Here is a 9,705-nt window from a genome sequence, read left to right as displayed (position 1 = left end):
ACCTGTATGGCAACCTTTCACCCTTGTCACCGACCACATGGCGCAGGAGGTGATCTGGAACAACCCCCGATCGAGACCACCCGCCAGGATCGAAGATGGGGACTGTGCCACAGCCTCTCGCCCTTGACATCAAAGCGATCGCCCTTGACACCTGCTGACACCTGCTAAACCAGCTGACACCTGCTACGGCAGCTGACACCTGCTACACCAGCTGACACCTGCTGACCCCCCCTTCACCCCAGCAATCGCCCTCACCCTTAAAAGGCCTCCACTATGGACCAGTCTTCGCTGGAACGTCGCCATTCATGGACTCCTGCCTACCTGCCACAGAGCCACCTCCTGCTCAACCCCCGAGATCGGTCAGTTCAATAAAGACTGGATTCTTCCCTTACCTGGTTGTCCCGTCTGCTTTTGGGTTCTTTCCCGATACGTGACAGTACGTTCCAGCCACTATGGACCCAGCAGACCATTCCACCACAGACCTGGCCACGGTCTGCCAGGCTGTAGCCAACCAGGAATCGGTCCTCGGCCAGCACAGCCAGGTGCTACAGGGGATGGCTGACGCCCTCCGTGGGCTCAGCTCAAAGATCTCCGGAATCCAGACCGAACTTAGTGCCTCCGCTAGCCCGGGATCCGCCCCTCCAGCTCCGCCACCCCCAGCGCCATCAACTTCGGCTAAGGAACCATGGGTTGCCCCGCCCGATAAGTATGATGGAGATTTTGGACTTTGTCGCCCTTTTTTGATGCAGTGTGAGATTGTGTTTAACCAGCAGCCCCAGTCATATTCCACGGATGGAGCCAAAGTCGCTTACATCATGGGTCTTCTCCGGGGAAGCGCCCTGGATCGGGCCACTTCCTCATCCTACGCTGAGTTCACCACTGCTTTTCGCCAGGTTTTTGATCATCCCGTGCGGGGAAAGGATGCGTCAAAAAGACTGATCTCTCTCCGCCAGGGTTCCCGCAGCGTCGCTGACTACTCAGTTGAGTTCCGTACGCTATCAGCGGAGAGCGGATGGAACAACGAGTCCCTCCAGGCCGGCTTTTCCAACGGGCTAAGCGAATCCATAAAGGACGAATTGGTTTCCTACCCCGAGCCTGGAGGGTTGGAGGAATTGGTTACCCTGACCATTCGTGTGGACAACCGTCTCTGGGAGCGGAGGCAAGAGAGGACGCGCCGCTTTCCTGGTCACAACAACTTACCACGGGCCACACCTCCAAACTCTGGGGGCCGAGCTCGCTCGACTGAGGTTGCCGTCCCCCGAGAAAGCCCGAGGCGTGACTCTTCCCCAGCTTCGGAGCCGATGCAACTCGGCCGCTACCGGCTCAACCCGGAGGAGCGTCAACGCCGCATCACCGAGAACAGCTGCTTGTATTGTGGTCAGCCTGGTCACTTTCTCGCCTCCTGCCCTCACCGTTCCGTCAAACTGGCAGGCTCACGAGGGAGGGGGAGGATCCTCGTGAGCCCAACTGTCTGCCCTCTGTCTCCTCGTCCACGTACCCAGTTGCAAGCTACCATCAGTTTTAAAGGTCAGTCCACTAAACTTTTGACTTTAATTGACTCTGGAGCTGATGAAAGCTTTTTGGATGCAAGTGTTGTGAAGCAGCTAGGTCTTGCCACTGTGAGTCTGGACCAGCCTCTTGAAGCTAATACCCTGGATGGACGTCTCCTGGCCCGGATAACCTCTAAGACCGAGCCTGTGCGCCTCCTGTTGTCGGGAAACCATCAAGAGGAGTTAAGTTTTTTCGTTATCAATTCTCCCTTTGTTCCCATTATACTTGGTCATCCCTGGCTGGTTAAGCATAGTCCCCATATTGATTGGTCATCGGCCAGAATTTCAAGTTGGAGTCCCGTCTGTCATGCCATATGCCTCCAGTCTGCTCTGCCTCAGTCTGTCCCCTGTAGCAGAGGCAGCTTTCCAAGCCCTCAAGCACCGCTTCACCACAGCTCCTATCCTCATCCAGCCAGACCCAACCAAGCAGTTCGTTGTAGAAGTGGACGCCTCTGAGATTGGGGTGGGGGCGGTCCTTGGCAAGACACACCCCTGTGCCTTCCTGTCTCGCCGTCTCTCCCCAGCTGAAAGGAACTATGATGTGGGGAATCGTGAGCTCCTGGCGGTGAAATTGGCACTGGAGGAATGGCGACATTTTCTGGAGGGGTCTGAGCTTCCTTTTATAGTGTGGACTGACCATAAGAACCTGGAATACATCCAGTCAGCAAAGCGGCTCACCGCGCGCCAAGCCAGGTGGGCGCTCTTTTTTGGTCGTTTTAAATTTTCTTTGACGTACAGCCCTGGCTCCAGGAATGCCAAGCCCGATGCTCTGTCTCGTGTGCATGGGGAGGAGTCTGAGCCCAAGCTCCAACCTGACACCATCGTTCCCTCTACCTGTGTGGTTGCGGCTGCGGCTGTCACCTGGAACATTGAAAGGGAGGTCGTGGCAGCACAACAGACTCAGCCTGACCCAGGTAACGGTCCCCCTGGGCGCTTGTTTGTTCCACACGATGTTAGATCTAGCGTGTTGCAGTGGGCTCACTCTTCCAAACTTACCTGCCATCCTGGAGTAACCCGTACCCTAGCCTTCCTCCGCAGGCGGTTCTGGTGGCCTTCCATGACGGAGGATACTGGGTCTTTTGTTTCTGCCTGTCCTGTTTGTGCCCAGAATAAGCCCTCCACTCGGGCCAGTGCCGGTCTGCTGCGCCCCCTGCCTGTTCCACACCATCCCTGGTCGTATCTGTCCTTGGATTTCGTCTCTGGTCTGCCCGCCTCCGACGGTAACACCGTTGTACTGACTGTCGTTGATCGCTTCAGTAAATTTGCTCACTTTTTGCCCTTGTCTACACTGCCTTCGGCCCGAGAGACTGCGGATCTGCTGGTCAGGGAGGTTTTCCGGGTCCACGGTCTTCCCCGTGATATAGTGTCTGACCGTGGCCCCCAGTTCACTTCTGCTGTCTGGAAGGCTTTCTGCTCTGCCATTGGTGCCACCGTCAGCCTGTCATCGGGGTTCCATCCTCAGACCAACGGCCAGGCCGAGAGGGCCAACCAGGTATTGGCGACTGTCCTCTGGTGTCTGCCAACCCATCCTCTTGGTCCTCACAACTTCCCTGGGTAGAATATGCCCATAACACCTTGCCATCGTCTGCTACTGGGTTGTCCCCTTTTCAATGCCTTTACAGCTATCAACCCCCCCTTTTTCCTTCTCAAGAGGTAGACATTCGGGTTCCGTCTGTCCAGGCCCATGTTCGTCGGTGCTGTCGGACCTGGCGGCGAGCCCGTGCTGCACTGCTCAGGGCCTCCGGCCGTTACCAGCGCTTGACGGATCGTCATCGCACCCCTGCTCCGGACTACTCCCCCGGTGACCAGGTATGGCTCTCTACCAAGGATCTACCCTTGAGATCGGACGCTAAAAAACTGTCCCCCAGGTATATTGGTCCCTTTCCCATTGTCAAAGTCATTAACCCCTCTGTGGTCCGTCTGAAGCTGCCCCGCACTCTCCGGGTTCACCCTTCCTTCCATGTGTCCTGCCTCAAACCTGTCTCTACCAGCCCTCAAGTTCCTCCGGCCCCCCCGCCCCCACCTCCTCGTATGATCAACGATCATCCGGCTTACACCGTTCGTCGTCTCCTGGACTCTCGTCGCCGCGGTCGCGGCCTGCAGTATCTCGTGGACTGGGAGGGATATGGCCCAGAGGAGAGGTGTTGGGTCCCTCGTCGCCTTGTCCTGGACGCGAACCTCATCCGGGACTTCCACAGGACGCACCCTGACGGGCCTGGTAGGTCGCCCGGTGGCGCTCCTCGGAGGGGGGGTACTGTCACAGCCTCTCGCCCTTGACATCAAAGCGATCGCCCTTGACACCTGATACCCCAGCTGACACCTGCTACACCAGCTGACACCTGCTACGCCAGCTGACACCTACTACACCAGCTGACACCTGCTGACCCCCCCCTTCACCCCGGCAATCGCCCTCACGCTTAAAAGGCCTCCACTATGGACCAGTCTTCGCTGGAACGTCGCCATTCATGGACTTCTGTCTGCCTGCCTACCTGCCACAGAGCCACCTCCTGCTCAACCCCCGAGATCGGTCACTTCAATAAAAACTGGATTCTTCCCTTACCTGGTTGTCCCGTCTGCTTTTGGGTTCTTTCCCGATACGTGGCAGACTGAGACTACAGCCCTACAATTTCAGGGTAGAATACAAAAAAGGAGCGGAGAATCCTGCGGACTACATAACCCGTCACCCTGTGCAGACAAGTCGAAACGCAAGCACAGAGAAGGTGGCGGAGGAGTATATGAACTTCGTGGCACAACACGCCACACCCAAAGCAATGACTCTCACAGAGATAAAAGACAAAACACTTAAAGACCCAGTCCTGCAGAGGGTCAGTACCCACATCAGAGACAATACATGGGACAAAGTTACAAGTGACACACAGCACGCTGAAACACTCAAGAAGTACAAACAAATCAGTAGTGAGCTCACTGTGTCACACACTGATGACATCATCCTGTGAGGCACAAAGATTGTCATCCCTGCATCTCTTGAACACAGAGTGCTACAGCTAGCCCATGAAGGACACCGGGGCATTGTAAAGACAAAGACACTCCTCAGATCAAAGGTATGGTTTCCTAACATTGACCTGAAAGCAGAACTCACTGTGAAGAACTGTCCAGCATGCCAGGCCAATACACCCATAGCAGTCAGAACCTTTGAAGATGTCCGAACTACCAGTAGCCCCCTGACATAATGTCAGTGCAGATTTCTATGGCCCACTCCCTACCGGAGAATACCTGTTAGCTATCATAGATGAATACATGCACTACCCAGTAGTTGAAATTGTGAGATCCACTTCAGCCAACACAGCAACCCCAGTCGTAGATAAAAGTGTTCTCCATGTTTGGATTTCCGAGAAACCTAAAAACAGACAATGGCCCTCCTTTCAATAGTGAACAGTTCTCCAAGTTTGCTGGCCATCTAGTTTCCACCACCAGAAAATAGCGCCCCTCTGGCTTCAAGGAAATGCAACAGCAGAACGCTTCATGCGCAAGCTTGGAAAAGCCATCCGCGTGGCAGAAACTCAGAGCGTCCCATGGAAACAGAGACTCAACACATTTCTCTGTGAGCACCGCGCCACACCACACAGCGACACTGAAGTGTCACCTGCAGAACTGATGTTCCAACTCAAAATCCACACCACGATCCCGATGATCACCACGACCACTGAAAGTGACATTGACCACAAAATCAGAGAACGAGACAAGACCGCTAAAGCAAAGATGAAGTCTGACTCAGACGCACAGCATCATGCCAAGTTAAGCGCACTCACCCCTGGTGATACTCTGCTTCACCAACAACCCCAGCACAACAAGCTCACCCCTCCGTACAACAGTGAGCCTTACACAGAGTCAAGGGTCAAAGGGTTGATGGTCACAGCAACCGAAGATGCATAACCAGAAACTCTTCTTTCTTTAAAAAGATCAATGCTGAGACACAGGACATTCAAACAGACCCTGCTGCAGACAGCAAGCGGATCAGTTCTAACACCTTAGAAGCTGTTCGGGAAGACAATGGTGTTAATCTTTTTTATTTTTTAAAGGGAGTGATGTAATGTTTATGGATATGTACCCACATTACAGTGATTAATGTTTACGCCAGTGACGTATTGCCGTCATGTGCAGTCATACATTACGTGAGGCAGAACCCGGAAATCAGTTAGTCAGACAGCAGTTCACAGTACGGCTGTATGCACGGAACCTGAGCTGGTCCAGTAAAGTGCCGCGTTAGCTTAAGAAGTTTTCTGCCTATCTGTGTTACACACGAGAACATCACCGTTGTGTCGGCAAAGCCCCGTAGGATTATCAAAGACCCCAGCCACCCCGACTATGGACTGTTCCAGCTGCTCCCGTCAGCCAAGCGGTCCCACCGCCTCAAAGCCCGGACCAGTAGGCTCCAGAACAGCTTTTTCCACCAAGCGACCAGGCTTTTGAAAACAGAACATTAAAGACACTAAGCCTGGTGCCGGACTGATGGTACCGTTCTGTGATCGTCGGTTTACACACACACACACACACACACACACACACACACACACACACGTACACAGAGGTAGCTTGGCATGCACAGACACGCACAGATATGCAGACAACTACACGCACACACGTGTGCACATTTATTGGGGCTGGGCCTACACACACACACACACACACACACACACACACAAACACACACACGTAGCACCTTACATACATTGCACACTATTATTGTTATTGCTTTTTTGTTGTGTTTTGTTGTTGTTCAGTTGCTACTGTTGCTGCAGTGTTGAGGAGCCAAAACTCAAGAATTTCACTGTCTTTTAAAAGGAGACGTAACAAATGAAGAATCTTGAATTCACAGATACTTAAATTCAAGAAAAAAACAATAGAACATCGCCACAACAAGTTTATCAATGTAGCACATCTCCACAACAAGTTCCTGGTCGCTGTAGTAGCACCTCCTCTGGTCGCTGTTTTACGTTTCCCACTTGAACCTTCTCCTTTGAGTGCCATCTTTGGGGTCTTTCCAGCCAGTGCACATTTAAATGCTGCCCAGGCAAACCTGTTGGCCTACACCACTCTATTAGCCAGGAGACTGATACTGTTCAAATGGAAGGAAGTGTCCTCTCCTATGTTGGACTGCGGGGGTTATGCAGTCATTGAAATGAGAAAAGATCAGATATACCATCAGATATACCATGACATATCCCATGACATATACCGTGAGGTATACCATGACATTCAATTCAATTCAATTTTATTGTCATTAAAAACAATGTGCAGGCACATGTTAAAAATGAAATGAGGGCTGTGGCTTCACCAAACAGTGCAAGACAGACACAGACAAACACAGCAAACATAGTATAAGATATACACACATGAAGACCAAAAGCTAACATAAGTTAAAAAAGGGCTGGAGTACAAAATATTTAAACATATCTACAGACATTCAGTGGGTAGCCAGGTTCAGGTGGGCAACAGCTTGTGGAAAGAAGCTGTTTTTGAGCCTGGTAGTGCGGGCTCTGAGGCTCCTGTAGCGCCTCCCAGAGTGCAGGGGGGAGAACAATCCATGGTTGGGGTGGGTGGGATCTCTGCTGATGCTCAGACCCCTTCGAAGGCAGCGTTAGTGATAAATGTCTTTTATGGCTGGGAGCTGGGTACCGGTGATATGCTGGGCCGCCTTGACGATCCACTGCAGAGCTTTCTGGTCTACTGAGGTGCAGCTGCCGTACCACACTGAGATGTAGATGGTCAGGATGCTCTCTGTGGTGCAGTGGTAGAAGTTGGTGAGAATTTTGGGGGATAGACAGGTGCTCCTCAGCCTCCTCAGGAAATGCAGGCGTTGTTGGGCCTTTTTCACAAGGGCCTGGGTGTTTAATGTCCACGAAAGGTCCTCGCTGATGTGGACTCCAAGGAATTTAAAGCTGGAAACACGCTCCACTTCCACCCCGTTGATGTGTATGGAGGAGTGGCTGCAGCTTCTGGATCTCCTGAAGTCCACAATCAGCTCCTTTGTCTTCCTCACATTAAGGACATGATTGTTGGTAGGACACCATGATGTGAGGTGCTGAATCTCGTCTCTGTAGGCCATCTCGTCATTGTTGGTGATACGGCCAATGACTGTGGTGTCATCTGCAAACTTAACTATAACATTTGAAGGGTGAGTTGGCAGACAGTCGTGGGTAAAGAGGGAGAAAAGGAGGGGGCTCAGAACACAGCCTTGAGGGGCACCTGTGCTGAGGGTCAGGGTGGAGGAGGAGTGGTCACCTAACCTAACAGACTGAGGTCTGTTGGTCAGGAAGTCCAGGGTCCAGTTACAGAGGGAGGGGTTGAGGCCAAGGGAGAGGAGTTTGGTGGTTAGTTTGGCGGGGATGATAGTGTTGAAGGCAGAGCTGTAATCTATAAACAGCATCCGGGTGTATGTGTTGTTAAGTTCAAGGTGGGTCAGAGCAACGTGCAGGGCAATGGCATCCTCAGTAGACCTTTTGGGATGGTAGGCGAACTCATGTGGATCGAATGTGGGGGGGATAATGTTTTTGATGTGAGCCAGAACCAGTCTCTCAAAGCACTTCATGGCAATGGGGGTGAGTGCTATGGGTCGGTAGTCATTCAGACATGTGGATGTTGGTTTCTTGGAGACAGGAATGATAGAGGTGGTCTTAAGGCGTGCCGGGACTTTAGATTGGGACAGTGAGAGGTTAAATACAGGTGTGAAGACCTCAGCCAGCTGGTCGGTACATTCCCGGTAGACCCAACCCGGTATGCTGTCTGGTCCGGCAGCCTTCCCTGTGTTCACTCTGCGCAGTGATTCTCTGACCTCTGCGACTGATAGAGTCAGCACCTGGTTTTCTGGGTTGCTGGGGATTTTTGTGGCTGGGTCAATATTGTCCTTGTCGAAGCGGGCATAGAAATGATTTAGCTTGTCTGGCAGGGAGGCATCGTGGACAGCGGGACCACTATTGGAGCTTCTGTAGTCTGTGATAGACTGAATGCCTTGCCACATTCACCGAGGATCAGAGTTATTGTGAAAGTGGTCCTCTATTCGTAGGGAATATTTATGTTTGGCTGTTCGGATGCCCTTTTTGAGGTTGGATCTGGCTGCGCTGTAGGCCTCACAGTTACCTGACTTGAACGCTGCATCCCGGACTTTCAGCAGCTGCTGGACCTCACTGGTCATCCAGGGTTTGTGGTTTGGAAAGGTGCGGACTGATTTTTTTGTTGTGACACTCTCAGTGCAAAAGTTAATGTAGGCTAGTATGGCAGATGTCTGTTCATTAATGTCTATATGGGAGCCATGGGTAGCTGAATGTGCAAAAATACTCCAGTCTGTGTTGTCAAAACAGTCCTGGAGTTCAGAGACTGCTCCTTCTGGCCTGACAGTGGTTGTCTTTACTGCTGGCTTGACCCGTTTTATTAGGGGTTTGTAGGCTGGGACCAGGAACAGGCAGAGGTGGTCAGAATGCCCCAGATGAGGGCAGGGAGTAGCTTTGTATGAGTCGTTGATGTTTGTATAGAGATGGTCCAGGGTGTTTGTCCCCTAGTGCGGCAGGAGACATGCTGATGGAATTTGGGCAATACAGCCCTGAGGTTAGCCTGATTAAAGGCACCACCTATGATAAAAGGCATTGTCCGGGTGTTTGGTCTGTTGTCTGCTGATGGCACATTGTAGCTGCTTCAGTGCTACCTTAGCATTAGCATGTGGGGGGATGTATACAGCAGCGATGGTAATGGTCGTTAGCTCCCTGGGCAGGTAGAAAGGCCTGCACTGAATCATAAGCAGCTCCAGATCAGCAGAGCAATGCCTTTCAACCATCTTTATCTTGTTGCACCAAGAGTTACTGACATAAATACTCAAACCTCCTCCGCGGGTCTTGCCGGAGTCCGCTGTCCTGTCGGCACGGAAGGCTGTGCGGCCCGCTAGCTCGCCTGCCGAGTCGCCATGTTGCTGCTGAGCCAAGTCTCCGTAAACATCAGCAGACAGCAGTTCTGCAGCCTTTTCTGAGAGGACAGCCTGAGTCTTATCTCCTCCATTTTGTTAGCTAACGACTGGACATTAGCCATGAAGATGCTGGGGAGGGACACTCTGAAGGGAGCGCTACTTAGCTTAGCATGTAGCCCGCCTCGTTTCCTCCTCTTCTATTTACGTTGCCGACAGGGGGCAGCGTTTCCACTGCGAGGC

The sequence above is a fragment of the Lampris incognitus genome, chromosome 15 (genome assembly GCF_029633865.1).
Source record: "Lampris incognitus isolate fLamInc1 chromosome 15, fLamInc1.hap2, whole genome shotgun sequence".
NCBI lineage: Eukaryota > Metazoa > Chordata > Actinopteri > Lampriformes > Lampridae > Lampris > Lampris incognitus.
The sequence above is the reverse complement of the archived record's forward strand: the minus strand, read 5'-3'. Positions refer to the sequence as shown.